The sequence below is a fragment of the Salvelinus namaycush genome, chromosome 28 (assembly GCF_016432855.1).
Source record: "Salvelinus namaycush isolate Seneca chromosome 28, SaNama_1.0, whole genome shotgun sequence".
Classification (NCBI taxonomy): domain Eukaryota; kingdom Metazoa; phylum Chordata; class Actinopteri; order Salmoniformes; family Salmonidae; genus Salvelinus; species Salvelinus namaycush.
This window is the reverse complement of record NC_052334.1, coordinates 30078387-30098552: the sequence shown is the minus strand read 5'-3', so window position 1 is coordinate 30098552 and position 20166 is coordinate 30078387. Positions and strand designations below refer to the sequence as shown.

The 20166-nt window shown below is 45.7% G+C and overlaps 1 pseudogene; it reads left to right on the top strand.

The window, feature by feature from the left end:
- The first annotated feature begins 11080 nt into the window (after positions 1-11080).
- On the top strand, positions 11081-20071 carry LOC120023319 (annotated as a pseudogene).
- The last annotated feature ends 95 nt before the right edge of the window (positions 20072-20166 follow it).

Below are 20166 nucleotides of genomic sequence, written 5' to 3'. Positions count from 1 at the left end.
GATATACACTCACGCATACTGATATACACTCACACATACTGAAATGCACTCACGCATACTGATATACACTCACGCATACTGATATACACTCACACATACTGAAATGCACTCACGCATACTGATATACACTCACGCATACTGATATACACTCACGCATACTGATATACACTCACGCATACTGAAATGCACTCACGCATACTGATATACACTCACGCATACTGATATACACTCACGCATACTGATATACACTCACGCATACTGATATACACTCACGCATACTGATATACACTCACGCATACTGAAATGCACTCACACATACTGAAATGCACTCACGCATACTGATATGCACTCACGCATACTGATATACACTCACGCATACTGATATACACTCACGCATACTGAAATGCACTCACGCATACTGATATACACTCACGCATACTGATATACACTCACGCATACTGATATACACTCACGCATACTGATATACACTCACGCATACTGAAATGCACTCACGCATACTGAAATGCACTCACGCATACTGATATGCACTCACGCATACTGATATACACTCTTATTATGATTGCTAAATGCTGCACAATATAAACACTTGCCCCCTAAAACATGTGTTAATATTGGACTATAAATTAATTTGTTTATTCTATTGTGCTATTTACTTTATGTTCCTATTCTTATCTTTTATTTTCTCTTATTGTTGTTGCATTGTCGAGAAGGAACCTGCCAGTAACCATTTCGTTGGATGGTGTATACCATATGTATCCTGTAGGTGACAGTGTTGTAAGTTGAGCTTCACTCCGTCAAAGGAAATATAGTATTTTTTCAAGCAAAGTTATCTACATATATTTCAGGATTTCCTGTATCCCTGGAAATTATCAGAATTTCATGTAAACGTAGTTTTGAAAACATAGCTCGTCCCAAAAAAGTGGTCTCGGCACAACTTACCCCGGGTATGGGATAAGTTGAGCGGCGGGATAGGGTAAGTTAAGCCACCTACACATTTCTGTACTGAATGAATTATTACCATTAACTTTTTAAAACCATATCTATCTTTAGAACAGAATGGCTGCGGTTCCGGATGTTCTGGAACCTGACTTGCCGTGGCTATTGTTACGGAGATTTCTGCGCATGTGCAGGATTTTTGTTTATGTAGCTACTGCTCCTCTGCCCATCATTGACATGGCTGGACCCTTCTAGCCATGACCCATTGAGATGCAGGGGGAAACTTCATGTTGTACACTAAAGATATAAACTCAGCAAAAAAAGAAACGTCCTCCCACTGTCAACTGCGTTTATTTTCAGCAAACTTAACGTGTAAATATTTGTATGACCATAACAAGATTCAACAACTGAGACATAAACTGAACAAGTTCCACAGACATGTGACTAACAGAAATGGAATAATGTGTCCCTGAACAAAGGGGGGGTCAAAATCAAAAGTAACAGTCAGTATCTGGTGTGGCCACCAACTGCATTAAGTACTGCAGTGCATCTCCTCCTCATGGACTGCACCAGATTTGCTAGTTCTTGCTGTGAGATGTTACCCCACTCTTCCACCAAGGCACCTGCAAGTTCCCGGACATTTCTGGGGGGAATGGCCCTAGCCCTCACCCTCCGATCCAACAGGTCCCAGATGTGCTCAATGGGATTGAGATCTGGGTTCTTCGCTGGACATGGCAGAACACTGACATTCATGTCTTGCAGGAAATCACGCACAGAATGAGCAGTATTGCTGTTGGCATTGTCATGCTGGAGGGTCATGTCAGGATGAGCCTGCAGGAAGGGTACCACATGAGGGAGGAGGATGTCTTCCCTGTAACGCACAGCGTTGAGATTGCCTGCAATGACAACAAGCTCAGTCTGATGATGCTGTGACACACCGCCCCAGACCATGACGGACCCTCCACCTCCAAATCAATCGCGCTCCAGAGTACAGGCCTCAGTGTAACGCTCATTCCTTCGACGATAAACGCGAATCCGACCATCACCCCTGGTGAGACAAAACCGCGACTTGTCAGTGGAGAGCACTTTTTGCCAGTCCTGTCTGGTCCAGCGACGGTGGGTTTGTGCCCATAGGCGTCGTTGTTGCCGGTGATGTCGGGTGAGGACCTGCCTTACAACAGGCCTACGAGCCCTCTGTCCGCAATAGGCTGAGAGAGGCTGGACTGTCTGAGCACTGATGGAGGGATTGTGCGTTCCTGGTGTAACTCGGGCAGTTGTTGTTGCCATCCTGTACCTGTCCCGCAGGTGTGATGTTCGGCTGTACCGATCCTCTGCAGGTGTTGTTACACGTGGTCTGCCACTGCGAGGACGATCAGCTGTCCGTCCTGTCTCCCTGTAGCACTGCCTTAGGCGTCTCACAATACGGACATTGCAATTTATTGCCCAGGCCACATCTGCAGTCCTCATGCCTCCTTGCAGCATGCCTAAGGCACATTCACGCAGATGAGCAGGGACCCTGGGCATCTTTCTTTTGGTGTTTTTCAGAGTCGGTAGAAAGGCCTCTTTAGTGTCCTAAGTTTTCATAACTGTGACCTTAATTGCCTACCGTCTGTAAGCTGTTAGTGTCTTAACGACCGTTCCACAGGTGCATGTTCATTGTTTATGGTTCATTGAGCAAGCATAGGAAACAGTGTTTAAACCCTTTACAATTAAGATCTGTGAAGTTATTTGGATTTTTACGAATTATCTTTGAAAGACAGGGTCCTGAAAAAGGGAAGTTTCTTTTTTTGCTGAGTTTAGGTGGTGGGCGATGGCGAAAACAGTGAAGCTGATCGATCTACGTTGAAGGAGGAGCTGATTTTTTTTTTGTTTATGACAATTACATATTCTTATGATTACTGTCAAATTTGTTAGCACCTTCAATTTGTGCACATATTCTCTGAAAAAGTATATTTCAACACAATTTTTTTTAGTGAACCAATCAGAACTCCCGTACATACCCCTAGTGATAAAGGGAGGCAATGGCCTGCTTCTATCTACGATGTAAACAGCCTGACATTAAATTGTAATCTGCTGTCCGTATAACATTAGCTCCCAAAAACTGAAATAAGATAAATATCTGTTAGAGTACACTTCAAATATCCAGCATGCAATATGAATGGTCTTGATCATATGAAGAAGTAACTCTGTTGACCATTTAACCAATTTATTGGAAGCTAGCCAATGTTACAGTTGACTAGCCTAGCCAGCTAATACTGTACATGTCAATGTGCCTGCTCAGGAAGCTAGTGTTTCATTAGCTATCTCTCTGAAAGCAAAGATTTTGGGTATGCTGACAGAATACATAGCTCCGCCCTAACAATGGGAGTCGTTGTCCACAATGCGGCATGGCGGGCTGTCTAGCGCCCGCCTATCCTTTCTTTGGATTGGTGGTGTAAGGTACTGGGTGTCGGAGTGCGAAGTCAGGCGCAGGAAAACAGAGGATTCAATATAATGTTCATTTAATGCAACACGGAGAACCTCGGCCACCCCACTCGACACTGGGTGCTCAAAATAAACTGCCCCAGACACGGGGAACGAAAACAGTCCAGTATATTACTCGAACATACACAAACACGTAACGTCTGAATAACAAACACCAAGCTTACAATAAACAATCCCGCACAAAGAAACGGGCGGGCCGGCTGACTAATAAAGCCCAACTAATAGAACAAACACAAAACAGGTGTAACCAATAAACACATAAGGAGGGGGAGAAAAGAAACAGTGGCAGCTAATAGGCCGGTGACGACGACCGCCGAGCGCCACCCGAACGGGAAAGAGAGCCTGCCTCGGTCGGAGTCGTGACAGGTGGATACATCTCATTAGTGTTATCCTTTTTTAAATATTCAATAAGGGTGGTTGACGTCAACTGCCTGTATTCAATGGAGAGAGATGCTATGCTACTAGCCTCATACCATGAACATGCATAGCCATCTCGAGACAACTCCGATATAAAGTGTTTTTTTCTCTCAAAGTTGCCACGATGTCACGTGTCCTACTTATATCAGTACACTCATAACAATTTAACCATTCCGAAACCTCTATTCGATCAAATAAATCTCACATAGCAAATAAGCCATGACTTGACAATGACTTGTTTAACTACAAATCTTGGTCTATTTATTGAGGATACCAGACAGCCCTTTTCATTATTTTGTCTACAACACATATTGATTATGTAATAATTAAATTGAACAACAATTGCCAAACGCAAGCTTCATAAGTAAATTATCAATTTCATGCTATTTTGACATACCAAAAGACCAGTAGGCCTAAGCTAGTAATTGTTGCTTGATGCCCCATTGCATCCAAACCTTTTGGGAGCTTCATATCCATTTATGGCAATTATCTCTCCCTACAATTTGATGTTTGCGCTGCACCCGATATAGCTGTACAACAAATCAGCAATCTGTTTGCTAGCTCAGTGGTTTTCAAACTGATCCCCAAAAAGGAGCGGTTCAAAGCTTGCGAACCCCGCGTACGCACAGGGCAAACACAATCGCTGTGCAAATGTAGCCTGTCATTACAGCCATAAACAGTGATGCCTTTTCAAAACGCAAGATACAGAAATGAACTACGTTTTACATCTGCATTTTGAGCTGAAAGTCATTCATGTTAACAGTCAATATCAACTAGGGATATCATGTCTTACATTGTCACTTCTCTGGAGTCCAGAGTAAGCAGGATCATACAGAGACCTGCCTTGCTGTTGACTGCCATGTTGTGCTTCCTTTTTTGTGCTTTTTATTTCGAGATTTGCTAAGCACAATTATGTCTATGTCCAGTTTGAAGGAGCGTCTGTGTGAGCTGGTGAGACAATACGAGAACCTTTACAACTCTTCGATGCGGTTGTATACGGACAAGCAAGCAAAAGTCAACAGCTGGAGGGAAATATCACACAATTTGAACACCGATACTGATATCAAAGAAACATATCTACTTTGCGTTTGTATGTACTCGTCATGCAGCCGAGTTAGGATAGCCTGAACATGTAAAAGTTGGGTTGGTGTATCTAGCTAGAACGGTTCAAGAGTTTAAATGATTATTGGTAGTAATTATATGCACATTTTTGCACATTTAAGTAGTTATAATTTTTAGTGCAGACCAGAGCTGTGTAGTTGTGGTCATTAGTTGTGTGGTCAGAAGTTGTGTGGTTGTGGTCAGTAGTTGTGGTCCCCAAATGTGTTCAGCAGTTGGGTGGTTGTGGTCAGAAGTTGTGTGGTCAAAAGTTGTGTGGTTGTAGTCGGTAGTTTGTGGTTGTGGTCAGAAGTTGTGTGGTTGTGGTCAGTAGTTGTGTAGTCATGGTAACTAAATGTGGTCAGCAGTTGTGTGGTTGTGGTCAGAAGTTGTGTGGTTGTGGTCAGTAGTTGTGGTCCCCAAATATGTTCAGCAGTTGTGTGGTTGTGGTCAAAAGTTGTGTGGTTGCAGTCGATAGTTTGTGGTTGTGGTCAGAAGTTGTGTGGTTGTGGTCAGTAGTTGTGTAGTCATGGTAACTAAATGTGGTCAGCAGTTGTGTGGTTGTGGTCAGTAGTTGTGTGGTCAATAGTTGTGAGGTTGTGGTCAGTAGTTGTGGCCAGGTGGTTGTGGTCAGTATTTGTGGTGGTCAGTAGTTATGGTGATTTAGATGTGTGGTCAGATGTTGTGGTCAGTAGTTTTGTGGTTGTGGTCACTAGATGTGGTCAGCAGTTGTGTGGTTGTGGTCAAATGTTGTGTGGTTGTGGTCAGTTGGTGTTTCAGTCTAGCTCAGTGTTTTCTGTGGTGGTGGGACAGCCAGCATAAAATACGTAGCATAGGGGTTGGTAATGTTCTCTAGTTGCGCTGTGATTGGCTCAGTGTTCTGTCACTCATGGGAACACTACGTCACCGCAAACTCTAACGCTTCGAACACGCTGACAGTGTCCTTGCGCAAAATAGTATGCAGCATCATCTGGATATGTATGCAACAAAAGTTCAACATTCACCTTCTGCTACCATTTCTGTCAAGCCGTCTACATATACAGTGCATATGTTTGATAAATCCAACTTATGCACCACACCGAACGCACTGCAACTGTCTCTGCAACGCAATGCTGCAAGGCAAACTCAGGGTTTTATTGGAAATGAATGTTATTCTGGGTGTACCAAAATGCAATGACGCTGTCGGTGTGTTTGAAGCATAAGAGTAGAGCTTGAAAATTCAAACCCTTGGGTGCTGCCGTAGAGTTACATAAGAAGTGCCCATCTAAGAAGGCTCAAGGTCATTGGCCACAGATAAAATGACGTCAAATCACATTTTATCTACCGTAGCTTTGATTGGACTGATCATGTCAACATCATACTTACAAAATCTTAGCTAGCAAACTAGCAGTCATCATCTTGAATCAAGTCAACAATCTACTGGCAAATCCTTTTCATTCCTTGTCATATGAAGAGAAATTATAGATAAAATGTATCGCTGCTCATCGGCCATTGGACATAAACAAACATTACATGTAACAGTTTAACTTTAGTCCGTCCCCTCGCCCATACCCGGGCGCGAACCAGGGACCCTCTGCACACATCAACAACAGTCACCCACGAAGCATCGTTACCCATCGCTCCACAAAAGCCGCGGCCCTTGCAAAGCAAGGGGAACCACTATTTTAAGGTCTCAGAGCAAGTGACGTCACCGATTGAAAGGCTATTAGCGCGCTCCACCGCTAACTAGCTAGCCATTTCACATCCGTTACATACACAACAAGTTGGAAATCGCAAATTCAACAATGAGTGGTTTGGAAGGAATCAGTGGCTAACTGCAAGCATTGCAAAGCAATCACTAGCCTGCTATTCAGTGGAGTGGGTGTGTGGTCCCAAGTCTGGGTTTAAGGGTTTCTTTTCCAAGCTTAAAAGGATAAACATTCAACATTGGTCAAGCTGTCAATCCAGCATGACTTCTGCCGCTTTCAAAACAACTGGAAACTCAGAACTGGGAAATCTGACTTCAAGTGTGTTCAAGACAACTGGGAATTCTGAAAAAAAAACGAGCTTAGACTGGGAAAATACTTTTTGAACGGTCATCCAACTCGGGAATTGCAAGTCGGGAACTCTGGCCTCTTTCTAGAGCAACAACTTGAAGATCACTGACGTCTTTGATTCAACCTTGTTTTTTTCAGAGTTCGCAGTTGTCTTGAAAGCACCATAAATCCAGATAATGCCTGACTTTGATGACAAAATTGGCCCACGAACGACTGCTGCGCCACCTTCCTATTCAAGTGAGCACACCAAGGTGAGTACAAAAATGTCTTGTATGCTGCTGCATAAATTATGTAATATGCCTGGGAGATACAGTTGAAGTAGAAGTAGATGTCCTAACCGACTTGCCAAAACTATAGTTTGTTAACAAGAAATGTGTGGAGTGGTTGAAAAACAAGTTTTAATGACTCCAACCTTATTGTATGTAAACTTCCGACTTCAACTGTATATACACTTGTTCTGAAAGGCCCCAGAGTCTGCAACACCACTAAGCAAGGGGCACCACCAAGCAAGCGGCACCATGAAGACCAAGGAGCTATCCAAACAGGTTAAGGACAAAGTTGTGGAGAAGTACAGATCGTTGTTGGGTTATAAAAAAATATCATAAACTTTAAACATCCCACAGAGCACCATTAAATCCATTATTAAAAACATTTAGGGAATTACTTTATAGGCCTAAAGACTTCCTCATGTCATTTCTCTCCTGTTCTATTGGTTTCATATCAACTTTCTGTCTTTGTCCAGAAGGCATAATCCTAGTCATATTAGAAACTTATCCTAGTTGTTGTGTCTTCAGATTTCCATAATAATCTATATTAAGCATTTGGCTGACCAGTGGGCAAAGGCTGGGCCCCTACGAAGATGGGTCGGCCCGGTTTTCTGATTGGCTGAGCTGAGGTGGCGCGAATTAACATTCAAAGTAAAGCACACATAATCAAAGAGAGTGAGACCCGCTCTGACTCTCCGTCAGTCACTAAGTCAGAACAGAAAAACAGAAAGGTATAGTAGCGAAAAAGTTAGAGACTAAAAAAAGGGCTTTTGAGGCCGAAGCTGCTAAATTTGTGAAATGAACCGACTTACTTGCTAAAAGTTCTGGTTCAGCAGGTCCTAGTGCTGTGTCTGTGAGAAATGACAGATCAGCTACTGTGGTGCAGAAATTACAGATCAGCTACTGTGGTGCAGAAATGACAGATCAGCTGCTGTGGTGCAGAAATGACAGATCAGCTGCTGTGGTGCAGAAATGACAGATCAGCTGCTGTGGTGCAGAAATGTCAGATCAGCTGCTGTGGTGCAGAAATGACAGATCAGCTGCTGTGGTGCAGAAATGACAGATCAGCTGCTGTGGTGCAGAAATGACAGATCAGCTGCTGTGGTGCAGAAATGACAGATCAGCTGCTGTGGTGCAGAAATGACAGATCAGCTGCTGTGGTGCAGAAATGACAGATCAGCTGCTGTGGTGCAGAAATGACAGATCAGCTGCTGTGGTGCAGAAATGACAGATCAGCTACTGTGGTGCAGAAATGACAGATCAGCTACTGTGGTGCAGAAATGACAGATCAGCTGCTGTGGTGCAGAAATGACAGATCAGCTGCTGTGGTGCAGAAATGACAGATCAGCTGCTGTGGTGCAGAAATGACCGATCAGCTACTGTGGTGCAGAAATGACAGATCAGCTGCTGTGGTGCAGAAATGACAGATCAGCTGCTGTGGTGCAGAAATGACAGATCAGATCAGGCCAAGTGCACTTTTACAAATTAATATTCGTTTTTAATTTGGAATTTTCTGGTGGTGCTGCAGCACCCTCCGAACCCTTACTTCCCATGGCTATGCGTAAGTGGGGTGGGGCCAATAGGTGCCTGCTTGTTCATGAAAGTATAGCCAGTGGTGGAAAAAGTACTCATTTGTCATACTTGAGTAAAAGTAAAGATACCTTAATAGAAAATGACTCAAGTAAAAGTGAAAGTCACCCAGTAAAATACTACTTGAGTAAAAGTCTAAAAGTATTTGGTTTTAAATATACTTAAGTATCAAAAGTAAATGGAATTGCTAAAATGTACATAATTATCAAAAGTAAAAGTATAAACCATTTCAAATTCCTTACATTAAGCAAACCAGATGGCAACATTTTTTATTTGTTTTATATAGGCAGGGGCACACTCCAACACTCAGACATAATTTACAAACAAAGCATTTGTGTTGAGTGAGTCCGCCAGATCAGAGGCAGTAGGGATGACCAGGGATGGGGCGGCAGCGTAGCCTAATGGTTGGACTAGTAACCGAAAGGTTGCAAGATCAAATCCCAGAGCTGACAAGGTACAAATCGTTCTGCCCCTGAACAAGGCAGTTAACCCACTGTTCCTAGGCCGTCATTGAAAATAAGATTTTGTTCTTAACTGACTTGCCTAGTTAAATAAAGGAAAAATAAATAAATGTTCTCTTGAATTGGACCATTTTCCTGTCAAAATGCAACGAGTAGTTCTGGGTCTCCAGGGGAAATGTATGGAGTAAAAAGTACCTTGTTTTCTTTTGGAATGTAGCGCAGTAAAAGTTGTCAAAAATATGAATAGTGAAGTACAGATACCCCAAAAAACTACTTAAGTAGTACTTTTTACTTAAGTACTTTACACCACTGAGTATAGCCTACCAATATTCAAAGGTGGATTGATGGACCATATAGCCTAGAATACAGAACTGCTGCCATATTGCTTAAACCCCATATTTCAACGTGTTGACAGCCAATTGTCATATTGGGCATAGGTCTACTAATAGTTACTAATAAAGTTTAACATGTTAACATTTTCCCATCCTATACACAGGGCCGGATTACCACATTTGGGGCCCTGGGGCACTGACTCCGGGGCCATTCTATTCAAATAATAGAAGAAAACAATATTATCGTTATTTTTTTTTTTGTAAAACAGTTTTTGCCATGGTGCAGAGAGAAATATATGCAGTTATATAATGCTATTTCTACACATTCTTTCATGAGGCTTAGAGAAAATGTTGCAGTTTTAAAGCAAATTTTCTGCAATTCTACACATTTTGCCATGAGGCTGAGAGAACATTTTGCGGTTTCCAATCTAATTTCCCGCAATTCTTCACATTTATCAAAAATAAATAAATTGGGGGGGTTGGCGGCCCCCTGGAGGTTGGGGGCTCCAGGGCACGTGCCCTGCCTGTCTGTTCTGTAATCTGGCCCTGCCTGTCTGTTCTGTAATCTGGCCCTGCCTGTCTGTTCTGTAATCTGGCCCTGCCTGTCTGTTCTGTAATCTGGCCCTGCCTGTCTGTTCTGTAATCTGGCCCTGCCTGTCTGTTCTGTAATCTGGCCCTGCCTGTCTGTTCTGTAATCTGGCCCTGCCTGTCTGTTCTGTAATCTGGCCCTGCCTACAATCACTCAGTGAATGTTGGGTCAGGGTTTCTGTGTATGCATGCATGGCTGTAAGTCGCTTTGGATAAAAGCGTCTGCTAAACGGAATATATTATTATTATTATTACTGTTGTTATTATTATTTTTATTATTATTAAGTTTGCTGTTGATAAGGATGTCTCACTAACCAAAGCCCCCTCCTAACTCTCTCTCCCTCCCTGCCCATTATGGAAAACCTATTGGGCTATTCCAGCCTCTTCTCTAGTACAGGCCAGAGACAAAGGATTGACATAATTGTGAGATACCTTGTGTGTGAGTCTGTATGTGTTTTTTTGTGTTTCGCAGTATGCTGCTATCCATGTCCGCAGCACTGTGCGAAAGGAACAGAGGATTCTTATTGTTTTCCTCCACATGCTTTTTGTCATGAACTGCAAAGAATTGAGGACTTTCAGCATTCATTTGCAGCAGTGATGAATCTGGTTCAGACAGTACATTTGGAGGTGTACTGCAGACAGAGTTGTAATGGAGGGGACATGTGGGCCTCACATACTGTCACTTAGAGAAATTCCACTCCCACCAGCTGCTTTGCTTTTTCATGCAGTTCTTTGGGGGGAGGCAAGACTTTCTTTTTCCGCCCAGATCATAGAACCCTGAGGGGTAGTGTTGAGTGTAATGTGTAGGGTGAGACAGGCCCTTATAATGGTGTGTGTGTTTCATATCAACGCCATCCGGGTCCTCTGGAACAATCACCATCAAGTGTAAGGTACTGTGTGTTCTCTAGCTGGACATTGAGGTACAGTAGCAGGGTGGTAGAATACACACAGGCTCTACATACACACCCAGCATTTTATTTTGGCTAGTTAGTGACTTTTTGTCATTCATACATATCCCCCTCTGCTCTCGCTCGCTCCCCCCCTCTCTCTCTTGCTCTCGCTGTCTGTGGTCTCTCTCTTCTCTGGTAAGTGTGTCCGAAATGTATCAATTTTTCTACAGACCGCTTAAACTCAGTCTGCAGGACCAGTGGGGTCTCTCATCGCCTGCACACAACTACGCTCAAATGGAGGAGCTAGTAAGTGCCACACACACACACACACACACACACACACACACACACACACACACACACACACACACACACACACACACACACACACACACACACACACACACACACACACACAAACACACACACACACAGATATCCTGTCGTTGTTGCATTAAATCTAAAATCAGAGACAATTATCACAGACTATAATCCAGGTCTTCACATGTGACAGGAAAACAGAGCGCTGGGATCAGGAAGTCCACAGAGGGGGTTGGGAACGGAGCAACATGCCTATGGGTCACTGGGCAGACACAACGGAAGGGTCAAGATTCAGATCAATTCATCCTGCTGAGACCACAATACCAGCCCTGCAGCCTAGTACATGTGGTTTCACTTACTACATTATGACTGTGTAGTGTATACAGTACATGTGGGAAACAACATGAATCCCTGCTAAGCTATATAGTCAGCTTCCTGTGAAACCCTTGACATGGTACATTTAGGCTACTGTAGTTCTAAAACATATGATAACCTGGGGATCGCTATGTCAAGACAACCTAATGGCACTGTTAGAAGAAATCATATTATTTCAAACCAAAAAGGGTTCAATGGCTCGCTTCATATATGGCCCTCAAAAGGTTGTATATATAGAACCACAAATCACCCTCATTGTTTAACAGTGAACAATATGTATCTGTGTTGTTGTGTCTTCCGACTCTCATCTCCCCCTGCAGCAGGACAGGTAGAGACTGAGTCATGTGAACAGAGACTACTCTGTGTGTCTTAACCTTTATTTAACTACGCAAGTCAGTTAAGAACAACTTCTTCTTTACAATGACGACCTACGCCAGCCAAACCCTCCCCTAACCCAGACGACGCTGGGCCAATTGTGCGCTGCTCCATGGAACTCCCGATCACGGCCGGTTGTGATACAGCCCGGGATCGAACCAGGGTCTGTAGTGACATCTCTAGCACTGAGATGTAGTGCCTTAGACCGCTGCGCCACTCGGGAGCCCACACACGCACACAAATGGAGTTGCAGTCACACAGATACGTTCATGTCACTACAATGCCATTAATGTTGTCATGATGCACTTTTGTCTTTAGATGGCATCTACAGTATCAAATAGCAAAATTGTGTTTCCCAGGTCATCATGTGCAGCAGCCGGACCCTGACGGGAGCCAATAGGAAGCGCTGTAGGGAGGATGCGCTCCTCCTCCAGTCGGTAATTGACATTTCTGGGCTGGGTTACATCGTTGACACCCGTTCCAAGCAATATGCTCAGCAGACCAGGATGACAGAGTGCAGGTTCGAGTCCAGATCTAGCTACAGCTGTTGGAAGAGACTGCACTGCCAACTGGAAAGGTGTCTGTGTGTTTGCCTGTTGTGTGTGAGTTCTTTCATGTGTTTGTGGCTACGTATGTCTAACGTAGTTGCCAGGCTGTTTCTGCTTCAGCCAACCCCTTTTTTTGTCATGCCAAACAATGCCACATTTGTTTGGCTGAATAGCTCTATGCCTATTGACTGAATAGTTGTATGAGTGTATCCCCAGGAGAAAGGTGCTCCAGGAGAGTCTGATAAAGCTGGTGGAGGCCTGTGGGGATCCCTCCCACAGTGTGGACTGCTTACTGAGCAAGCTGGAGAACTCCCAGTTCTTCCATGGCCTGCATAATCACCCATTGAGCATGTTTGGGATCCTCTGAAAACGACGTGTACGAAAAGCGCGTTCCAGTTCCCGCCAATATCCAGCAACTTCCCACAGCCATTGAAGAGGAGTGGGACAACATTCCACAGGCTACAATCAACAGCCTGATCAACTCTATGAGAAGGAGATGTGTCACACTGCATTAAGCAAATGGTGGTCACACCACATACTGACTGGTTTTCTGTATTCCCAGTCATGTGAAATCCATAGATTAGGGCCTGATTAATTTATTTCAATTGACTGATTTCCTTATATGAACTGTCTACTCAGTAAAATATTTGAAATTGTTGCGTTTATATTTTTGTTCAGTGTATGTTATGTAACCCTCTATGGTGCTCTGTGTGTGTCCAGGAATGGCCACACTGTTCTAGTCCATGGTTCAGAGGGCACAGACACCACCCTTCTGGTGAGCTCTTTGGCCCAACTCATCCTGGACCCAAATACACACACACTGGCCGGCTTCCTGTGTGTGTGTGTGTAAGGTTGGCCATGCGGTTGGATTATAACTGTCACGTTCCTGACCGGTTTTCTGTTATTTTGTATGTGTTTGACGGTCAGGGCGTGAGTTTGGGTGGGTAGTCTATGTTATGTGTTTCTATGTTTGTTAAAGGGTGACCTGATATGGTTCTCAATTAGAGGCAGGTGGTTTTCATTTCCTCTGATTGAGAGCCATATTAAGGTAGGTGTTTTCACATTGATTGTTGTGGGTGGTTGTCTCCTGTGTCTGTGTTTGTCGCGCCACACGGGACTGTCTCGGTTTGTTTGTACGTTCGTTCTTTTGTGTAGTCATTTTCCTGTTCGTGAGTTCTTCGTTGTATGTAAGTTCGCATGTCCAGGTCTGTCTACGTCGTTTGTTATTTTGTTAGTTATTCAAGTATAGTTCGTTTTCGTCTTGTTTAATAAAGTCATTATGTCAAACTACCACGCTGCATATTGGTCATCTGATCCGTCTCGCCTCTCCTCGTCCGAGGAGGAGGAAGAGCTAGAGAATCGTTACAGAACCACCCACCAACCAAAGACCAAGCGGCGTGGGAGAGCGCTACAGCGAAACCAGGATTCGTGGACATGGGAGGAGATATTGAATGGAGAAGGACCCTGGGCTAAGGCAGGAGAGAATCGCCGCTCTCGGGAAGAGAGGGAGGCAGCTAAAGCCCAGGAGCGGTGGTTTGAGGAGGCAGCAAGGAGACGTGGCTGGAAGCCTGTGAGTAAACCCCAAAAATTTCTTGGGGGGGGGCTAGAAGGAAGAGTGGCGAAGTCAGGTAGGAGACCTGCGCCCACTCCCTGTACTTACCGTGGAGAGCGAGAGTACGGGCAGACACCATGTTACGCAGTAGAGCGCATGGTGTCTCCTGTACGTGTGCACAGCCCGGTGCGGTACATACCAGCTCCTCGTATCGGCCGGGCCAGATTGAGTATTGAGCCGGATGTCATGAAGCCGGCCCTACATATCTGGCCACCAGTACGTCTCCTCGGGCCGGCTTACATGGCACCAGCCTTACGCATGGTGTCCCCGGTTCGCCTACATAGCCCGGTGCGGGTTATTCCACCTCCCCGCACTGGTCGGGCGACGGGGAGCATACAACCAGGTAAGGTTGGGCAGGCTCAGTGCTCAAGGGAGCCAGTACGCCTGCACGGTCCGGTATTTCCGGCGCCACCTCCCCGCTCCAGGCCAGTACCACCAGTGCCTACACCACGCACCAGGTTTCCAGTGCGTCTCCAGAGCCCTGTTCCTCCTCCACGCACTCTCCCTATGGTGCGTGTCTCCAGCCCAGTGCCTCCAGTTCTGGCACCACGCACTAAGCCACCTGTGCGTCTCCAGAGCCCTGTACACACTGTTCCTTCTCCCCGTACTCGTCCTGATGTGCGTGCCCTCAGCCCGGTGCCACCAGTGCCGGTACCACGCACCAGGTCCATAGTGCGTTTTGAGAGTCCAGTGTGCCCTGTCCCTGCTCCCCGCACTAGCCTGAAGGTGCGTGTCCTTAGCCCGGTGCCTCCAGTTCCGGCACCACGCACCAGGCCTACAGTGCGCCTCATCCGGCCAGAGCCATCCGTCTGCCCAGCGCCATCTGAGCCATCCGTCTGCCCAGCGCCATCTGAGCCATCCGTCTGCCCAGCGCCATCTGAGCCATCCGTCTCCCCAGCGCCATCTGAGCCATCCGTCTCCCCAGCGCCATCTGAGCCATCCGTCTCCCCAGCGCCATCTGAGCCACCCGTCTCCCCAGCGCCATCTGAGCCATCCGTCTGCCCAGTGCCGTCTGAGCCATCCGTCTGTCCCGAGCCATTAGAGCCGCCCGTCTGTCCCGAGCCGTCAGAGCCGTTAGTCAGTCAGGAGCCGCTAGAGCCATTCGTCAGTCAGGATCTGCCAGAGCCGCCAACCAGACAGGATCTGCCAGAGCCGCCAACCAGACAGGATCTGCCAGAGCCGCCAACCAGACAGGATCTGCCAGAGCCGCCAACCAGACAGGATCTGCCAGAGCCGTCAGCGAGCCATGAGCGGCCAGAGCCGTCAGCCAGCCATGAGCGTCCAGAGCCGTCAGCCAGCCATGAGCGTCCAGAGCCGTCAGCCAGCCATGAGCGTCCAGAGCCGTCAGCCAGCCATGAGCGTCCAGAGCCGTCAGCGAGCCATGAGCGTCCAGAGCCGTCAGCCAGCCATGAGCGTCCAGAGCCGTCAGCCAGCCATGAGCGTCCAGAGCCGTCAGCCAGCCATGAGCGTCCAGAGCCGTCAGCCAGCCATGAGCGTCCAGAGCCGTCAGCCAGCCATGAGCGTCCAGAGCCGTCAGCTAGCCATGAGCGTCCAGAGCCGTCAGCTAGCCATGAGCGTCCAGAGCCGTCAGCCAGTCATGAGCTGCCCCTCAGCCCAGAGCTGCCATTTATCCAGAACTGCCCCTCAGTCCAGAGCTGTCTCTCTGTCCGGAGCTGCCCTTCAGTCCGGAGTTGCCCCTCTATCCTGAGCTACCTCTCTATCCTGACCTACCTCTCTGTCCTGAGCTATCTCTCTGTCCTGAGCTACCTTATCCCGGTGCTGCCCCTTGTCCCGGTGCTGCCCCTTATCTTAAGGTTACCATTTAAATTAAGTGGGTGTAATATGAGGGTGGTCATTCTAAGGGGGAGACGTAAGCTGGGATTGACTATGGTGGGGTGGGGACCTCGCCCAGAGCCTGAGCCACCACCGTGGTCAGACGCCCACCCAGACCCTCCCCTAGACTTTTGGTGGTGCGTTCGGAGTACGCACCTTGAGGGGGGGGTTATGTCACGTTCCTGACCGGTTTTCTGTTATTTTGTATGTGTTTGACGGTCAGGGCGTGAGTTTGGGTGGGTAGTCTATGTTATGTGTTTCTATGTTTGTTAAAGGGTGACCTGATATGGTTCTCAATTAGAGGCAGGTGGTTTTCATTTCCTCTGATTGAGAGCCATATTAAGGTAGGTGTTTTCACATTGATTGTTGTGGGTGGTTGTCTCCTGTGTCTGTGTTTGTCGCGCCACACGGGACTGTCTCGGTTTGTTTGTACGTTCGTTCTTTTGTGTAGTCATTTTCCTGTTCGTGAGTTCTTCGTTGTATGTAAGTTCGCATGTCCAGGTCTGTCTACGTCGTTTGTTATTTTGTTAGTTATTCAAGTATAGTTCGTTTTCGTCTTGTTTAATAAAGTCATTATGTCAAACTACCACGCTGCATATTGGTCATCTGATCCGTCTCGCCTCTCCTCGTCCGAGGAGGAGGAAGAGCTAGAGAATCGTTACAATAACAGTGAGGAGGCAACAGCAGATATTGACTTCTCTTTTCCAGAGTGAACATTTTTATTTGTAGATGGAGAAAATAGACTGGCGAAAACTGTATTTACAAAAGAAAATAACAGTGGTTGATGATCAAAGACAATCTGAATCAAAATATGTGGAACTCTATCAAAGAAAAACCCAGGTGTCTCAAGTATAGCTTTAAAACTGGCAGCATGCTGACCTGTTCCCTGCCTCTCTCAAACAATGAAATAGCAGGGTTCTTATAAGGATACCCACAATGTATCCGCCAATGGGAATACGTTTCACACAATGATTAATTAACAATCAAATCAAATTGTATTCGTTACATGCTTTGTGAACAACAGGTGTTGGTTAACAGTGAAATGCTTTCTTACGGGCCCTTCCCAACAATGCAGAAATAATAGAAAAGTAAAACAGAAAAATAAAAGCAATAATACTGTAAATACACAAACCCAAGGGGTACCAGTACCGAGTATATGTGCAGAGGTACGAGGTAATTACGCTAGATATGTACATATAGGTAGGGGTAAAGTGACAGATAGTTAACAGTAACAGCAGCGTAAGTGATGAGTCCAAGTTACTGCAAATATGGTTAATGCAGATATTCCAAGTTGCTGTTTGGTTAACTATTCAACCAAACTATTTAGCAGTCTTATGGATTGGGGGCAGACTTGATGCATTGGTACCGCTTTCCGTGTGGTAGCAGAGAGAACAGTCTATGACTTGGTGGCTGGAGTCTTTGACAATTTTTCGGGCCTTCCTCTGACACCGCCTGTTATAGAGGTCATGTATGGCAGGGAGCTCAGCCCCAGCGATCAAACAGGCAGAGCGTCAATACACAACTAAGATCGAATCCTACTACACCGGCTCTGACACTCATCAGACGTGGCAGGGCTTGAAAACTATACTGAACAAAATTAGAAAGTGTTTCATGAGCCATATTTCATGAGCTGAAATTAAAGATCCCATAAATGTTCCCTATGCACAAAAAGCTTATTTCTCAACAAAAAAAATGCCACAATTTGTTTACATTCCTGTTAGTGAGCATTTCTCTTTTGCCAAGATAATCCATCCACCTGACAGGTGTGGCACATCAAGAAGGTGATTAAACAGCATGGTCATTACACAGGTGCACCTTGTGCTGGAGACAATAAAAGGCCACTAAAATGTGCAGTTTTGTCACACAACACAATGCCACAGATGTCTCAAGTTTTGAGGGAGCGTGCAATTGGTATGCTGACAGCAGGAATGTCCACCAGAACTGTTGCCAGAGAATTTAATGTTAATTTATCTACCATAAGCCTCCTCCAACTTCGTTTTAGAATTTGACAGTAGGTCCAACTGGCCTAAAAACCACAGACCATGTGTAACCACGCCAGCCCAGGACCTCCACATCCAGCTTCTTCACCTGTGGGATCATCTGAGACCAGCCACCCGGACAGCTGATGAAACTGAGGAGTATTTATGTCTGTAATAAAGCCCTTTTGTGAGGGAAAACTCATTCTGATTGGCTGAGCCTGGCTCCCCAGTGGGTGGGCATGGATCCCAAGTGGGTAGGCCTATGCCCTCCCAGGCCCACCCATGGCTGCGCCCTTGCCCAGCAATGTGAAATCCATAGATTAGGCCCTAATGAATTTATTTCAATTTACTCTTTGAAATTGTTGCATGTTGCGTTTAGATTTTTGTTCAGTATATCACAGATTACAAATGGAAGTCGCGAGCTGCCCAGTGACGCGAGCCTACCAGACGAGCTAAATACCAAATATGCTCACTTCGAGGCAAACAACACTGAACCATGCATGAGAGCACCAGCTGTTACAAACGACTTTGTGATCACGCTCTCTATAGCCGATGTGAGTAAGACCTTTAAACAGGTTAACATTCGCAAGGCCGCAGGTCCAGACAGATTACCAGGATGCATACTCAGAATCAAGGGCAACCATTACAATAGACACCTGTTCATATTATAAACATACATGTATTTCCATAGTGCACACACTTCAATAAAGATTCTACACAATGCTTTAAGCATAAATAGAACCAGGGATATAAACATGTACTGTACGTCCCCATGGGATAAGCTACTACGGCAATACTAGTAAGAAACTATGCGCTCAAACACGCCCCATTTGCCCGTCAATTCTCAGACCAGGAAATTAACAGATAACCCTCTTCAATTAATGAGGAAAACAAGGTAAGCAGCTACATTTCTTAAGCTTAACCCTCATGATTTAATAGTCAAACATGAATACATCAGTTGTACTTCTTGATCATAAATACATGAACATAGAGTTACATACTGGTCAACGCACAACAATGGGTTTTGAGCGCACAAACCTATTGACAGCGTTCGACCATAAACTCTCATGTCTGCTCTCGTTTGCAGGTGATCAGCAACAATCAAGAGGACATCTCTACCGCACATTATTATCAATAAAGAAATGTGCTTCTCATCATCCGTAAATCATCGTCAGTGTCTGGTAATTCATAATTTCTTTAGATCAAGTGATGGAGCACATGGGACAATCAGCAACATCCAGTGTTGATGATGCTGCTGGACTGTGTGTGTCAGCTGGCCCGGCAGTTCCCCCTGGCCGCGGGCTTCTCTGAGCCTCTGCTGCTGCGGCTGGCCAATGAGGTCTACGCTTCAGACTATGGCACCTTCCTCTGCAACAGCGACCAGGAGAGTTGAGACGTGTGACACCTGGATTCATCCGTTGTCCAGACTCCTTATATCCACAGTTCTTGCATATAGTGTATCCACACTAAATCTGCATCTGTCTGTACCTTTCCACTTGCTCTTCATGTCTATTGTTAGGTGTGCTGCAGGGGCGAAGGAGAGAACCCACTGTCTGTTCCAGTCCCTCCTGAGGCCCTGTGAGAGGGAGCGTTACTCTAACCCCCAGTATGAGCCCACTGAGCTGGTCATCTGGCCCTCCGTCCAGCCACAGTCCCTGTAGCTCTGGAGAGGTGAGTTACAGTAATACAGGCAGATCTGGGGCTGCTCTCCCCTTCAGCAGCCCTCTGACATACGCTGAATGTTGGATGGGTGAATCGAAATAGCTATTACATGAAGAGTATTTACTAAAACAGTTAATCGATGAGTAATACGCACCAAAAAATATTTTATTATTCCCGAAGAACATGTCTCTTTCTGGATGTGTCTAAGGTCTGCTCCTGAGGTGGACCCAACATGCTCTTCACCTGAGGGAACATCGGGGGAGATACGAAACCTTGTCATTGAGTGCCGTGAGGAAAGTTGAAAACATTGATGAAGAGAGGACAACAATACAGTGACACACA